The sequence below is a fragment of the Styela clava genome (assembly GCF_964204865.1).
Source record: "Styela clava chromosome 15 unlocalized genomic scaffold, kaStyClav1.hap1.2 SUPER_15_unloc_1, whole genome shotgun sequence".
NCBI lineage: Eukaryota > Metazoa > Chordata > Ascidiacea > Stolidobranchia > Styelidae > Styela > Styela clava.
Window position 1 is genome coordinate 149,697 of NW_027556422.1, and position 5,402 is coordinate 155,098.

Below are 5,402 nucleotides of genomic sequence, written 5' to 3' on the forward strand. Positions count from 1 at the left end.
AAAAACAACAATAACTCTGCTAAAACGCTTAAAAACAGTGAAAAACCGTAACCCTGCTAAAACGCTTAAAAACAGTGAAAAACCGTCAAAAAACACCAATAACCCTGCTAAAACGCTTAAAAACAGTGAAAAACCGTCAAAAAACACCAATAACCCTGCTGAAACGCTCAAAAACAGTGAAAAACCGTCAAAAAACACCAATAACCCTGCTAAAACGCTTAAAAACAGTGAAAAACCGTCAAAAAACACCAATAACCCTGCTAAAACGCCTAAAAACAGTGAAAAACCGTCAAAATACACCAATAACCCTGCTAAAACGCTTAAAAACAGTGAAAAACCGTCAAAAAACACCAATAACTCTGCTTAAACGCTTAAAAACAGTGAAAAATCGTCAAAAAACACCAATAACCCTGCTAAAACGCTTAAAAACAGTGAAAAACCGTCAAAAAACACCAATAACTCTGCTAAAACGCTTAAAAACAGTGAAAAACCGGCAAAAAACACCAATAACCATGCTAAAACGCTTAAAAACAGTGAAAAACCGTCAAAAAACAACAATAACCCTGCTAAAACGCTTAAAAACAGTGAAAAACCGTCAAAAAACACCAATAACCCTGCTGAAACGCTTAAAAACAGTGAAAAACCGTCAAAAAACACCAATAACCCTGCTGAAACGCTTAAAAACAGTGAAAAACCGTCAAAAAACACCAATAACCCTGCTAAAACGCCTAAAAACAGTAAAAAACCGTCAAAAAACACCAATAACCCTGCTAAAACGCTTAAAAACAGTGAAAAACCGTCAAAAAACACCAATAACCCTGCTGAAACGCTTAAAAACAGTGAAAAACCGTCAAAAAACACCAATAACCCTGCTGAAACGCTTATTAACAGTGAAAACCCGTCAAAAAACACCAATAACCCTGCTGAAACGCTTATTAACAGTGAAAACCCGTCAAAAAACACCAATAACCCTGCTAAAACGCTTAAAAACACTGAAAAACCGTCAAAAAACACCAATAAACCTGCTAAAACGCTTAAAAACAGTGAAAAACCGTCAAAAAACACCACTAACCCTGCTGAAACGCTTAAAAACAGTGAAAAATCGTCAAAAAACACCAATAACCCTGCTAAAACGCTTAAAAACAGTGAAAAACCGTCAAAAAACACCAATAACCCTGCTGAAACGCTTAAAAACAGTGAAAAACCGTCAAAAAACACCAATAACCCTGCTAAAACGCTTAAAAACAGTGAAAAACCGTCAAAAAACACCAATAACCCTGCTAAAACGCTTAAAAACAGTGAAAAACCGTCAAGAAACACCAATAACCCTGCTAAAACGCTTAAAAACACTGAAAAACCGTCAAAAAACACCAATAAACCTGCTAAAACGCTTAAAAACAGTGAAAAACCGTCAAAAAACACCAATAACCCTGCTAAAACGCTTAAAAACAGTGAAAAACCGTCAAAAAACAACAATAACCCTGCTAAAACGCTTAAAAACAGTGAAAAACCGTCAAAAAACACCAATAACCCTGCTGAAACGCTTAAAAACAGTGAAAAACCGTCAAAAAACACCAATAACCCTGCTAAAACGCTTAAAAACAGTGAAAAACCGTCAAAAAACACCACTAACCCTGCTGAAACGCTTAAAAACAGTGAAAAATCGTCAAAAAACACCAATAACCCTGCTAAAACGCTTAAAAACAGTGAAAAACCGTCAAAAAACACCAATAACCCTGCTGAAACGCTTAAAAACAGTGAAAAACCGTCAAAAAACACCAATAACCCTGCTAAAACGCTTAAAAACAGTGAAAAACCGTCAAAAAACACCAATAACCCTGCTAAAACGCTTAAAAACAGTGAAAAACCGTCAAGAAACACCAATAACCCTGCTAAAACGCTTAAAAACACTGAAAAACCGTCAAAAAACACCAATAAACCTGCTAAAACGCTTAAAAACAGTGAAAAACCGTCAAAAAACACCAATAACCCTGCTAAAACGCTTAAAAACAGTGAAAAACCGTCAAAAAACACCAATAACCCTGCTAAAACGCCTAAAAACAGTGAAAAACCGTCAAAAAACACCAATAAACCTGCTAAAACGCTTAAAAACAGTGAAAAACCGTCAAAAAACATCAATAACCCTGCTAAAACGCTTAAAAACAGTGAAAAACCGTCAAAAAACACCAATAACCCTGCTAAAACTCCTAAAAACAGTGAAAAACCGTCAAAAAACACCAATAACCCTGCTGAAACGCCTAAAAACAGTGAAAAACCGTCAAAAAAAACACCAATAACCCTGCTAAAACGATTAAAAACAGTGAAAAACCGTCAAAAAACACCAATAACCCTGCTAAAACGCTTAAAAACAGTGAAAAACCGTCAAAAAACACCAATAACCGTGCTAAAACGCTTAAAAACAGTGAAAAACCGTCAAAAAACACCAATAACCCTGCTAAAACGCTTAAAAACAGTGAAAAACCGTCAAGAAACACCAATAACCCTGCTAAAACGCTTAAAAACAGTGAAAAACCGTCAAAAAACACCAATAAACCTGCTGAAACGCTTAAAACAGTGAAAAACCGACAAAAACACCAATAACCCTGCTAAAACGCTGAAAAACAGTGAAAAACCGTCAAAAAACACCAATAACCCTGCTAAAACGCTTAAAAACAGTGAAAAACCGTCAAAAAACACCAATAACCCTGCTAAAACGCCTAAAAACAGTGAAAAACCGTCAAAAAACACCAATAACTCTGCTAAAACGCTTAAAAACAGTGAAAAACCGTCAAAAAACACCAATAACCCTGCTGAAACGCCTAAAAACAGTGAAAAACCGTCAAAAAACACCAATAACCGTGCTAAAACGCTTAAAAACAGTGAAAAACCGTCAAAAAACACCAATAACCCTGCTAAAACGCTTAAAAACAGTGAAAAACCGTCAAAAACACCAATAACCCTGCTAAAACGCTTAAAAACAGTGAAAAACCGTCAAAAAACACCAATAACCCTGCTAAAACGCTTAAAAACAGTGAAAAACCGTCAAAAAACACCAATAACCCTGCTAAAACGCTTAAAAACATTGAAAAACCGTCAAAAAACACCAATAACCCTGCTAAAACGCTTAAAAACAGTGGAAAACCGTCAAAAAACACCAATAACCCTGCTAAAACGCTTAAAAACAGTGAAAAACCGTCAAAAAACACCAATAACCCTGCTAAAACGCTTAAAAACAGTGAAAAACCGTCAAAAAACACCAATAACCATGCTAAAACGCTTAAAAACAGTGAAAAACCGTCAAAAAACACCAATAACCCTGCTAAAACGCTTAAAAACCGTTAAAAAACACCAATAACCCTGCTAAAACGCTTAAAAATAGTGAAAAACCGTCAAAAAATCACCAATAACCCTGCTAAAACGCTTAAAAACAGTGAAAAACCGTCAAAAATCACCAATAACCCTGCTAAAACGCTTAAAAACAGTGAAAAACCGTCAAAAACACCAATAACCCTGCTAAAACGCTTAAAAACAGTGAAAAACCGTCAAAAAACACCAATACCCCTGCTAAAACGCTTAAAAACAGTGAAAAACCGTCAAAAAACACCAATAACCCTGCTAAAACGCTTAAAAACAGTGAAAACCGTCAAAAAACACCAATAACCCTGCTAAAACGCTTAAAAACAGTGAAAAACCGTCAAAAAACACCAATAACCCTGCTAAAACGCTTAAAAACAGTGAAAAATCGTCAAAAAACACCAATAACCCTGCTAAAACACTCAAAAACAGTGAAAAACCGTCAAAAAACACCAATAACCCTGCTAAAACGCTTAAAAACAGTGAAAAACCGTCAAAAAACACCAATAACCCTGCAAAAACGCTTAAAAACAGTGAAAAACCGTCAAAAAACACCAAGAACCTGCTAAAACGCTTAAAAACAGTGAAATACAGTCAAAAAACACCAATAACCCTGCTAAAACGCTTAAAAACAGTGAAAAACCGTCAAAAAACACCAATAACCCTGCTAAAGCGCTTAAAAACAGTGAAAAACCGTCAAAAAAACACCAATAACCCTGCTAAAACGCTTAAAAACAGTGAAAAACCGTCAAAAAACACCAATAACCGTGCAAAAACGCTTAAAAACAGTGAAAAACCGTCAAAAAACACCAATAACCCTGCTAAAACGCTTAAAAACAGTGAAAAACCGTCAAAAAACACCAATAACCCTGCTAAAACGCTTAAAAACAGTGGAAACCCGTCAAAAAACACCAATAACCCTGCTAAAACGCTTAAAAACAGTGAAAAACCGTCAAAAAATACCAATAACCCTGCTAAAACGCTTAAAAACAGTGAAAAACCGTCATAAAACACCAATACCCTTGCTAAAACGCTAAAAAACAGTGAAAAACCGTCAAAAAACACCAATAACCCTGCTAAAACGCTTAAAAACATTGAAAAACCGTCAAAAAACACCAATAACCCTGCTAAAACGCTTAAAAACAGTGGAAAACCGTCAAAAAACACCAATAACCCTGCTAAAACGCTCAAAAACAGTGAAAAACCGTCAAAAAAAACCAATAACCCTGCTAAAACGCTTAAAAACAGTGAAAAACCGTCAAAAAACACCAATAACCATGCTAAAACGCTTAAAAACAGTGAAAAACCGTCAAAAAACACCAATAACCCTGCTAAAACGCTTAAAAACCGTCAAAAAACACCAATAACCCTGCTAAAACGCTTAAAAATAGTGAAAAACCGTCAAAAAATCACCAATAACCCTGCTAAAACGCTTAAAAACAGTGAAAAACCGTCAAAAATCACCAATAACCCTGCTAAAACGCTTAAAAACAGTGAAAAACCGTCAAAAACACCAATAACCCTGCTAAAACGCTTAAAAACAGTGAAAAACCGTCAAAAAACACCAATAACCCTGCTAAAACGCTTAAAAACAGTGAAAAACCGTCAAAAAACACCAATAACCCTGCTAAAACGCTTAAAAACAGTGAAAAACCGTCAAAAAACACCAATAACCCTGCTAAAACGCTTAAAAACAGTGAAAAACCGTCAAAAAACACCAATAACCCTGCTAAAACGCTTAAAAACAGTGAAAAACCGTCAAAAAACACCAATAACCCTGCTAAAACACTCAAAAACAGTGAAAAACCGTCAAAAAACACCAATAACCCTGCTAAAACGCTTAAAAACAGTGAAAAACCGTCAAAAAACACCAATAACCCTGCAAAAACGCTTAAAAACAGTGAAAAACCGTCAAAAAACACCAAGAACCTGCTAAAACGCTTAAAAACAGTGAAATACCGTCAAAAAACACCAATAACCCTGCTTAAACGCTTAAAAACAGTGAAAAACCGTCAAAAAACACCAATAACCCTGCTAAAGCGCTTAAA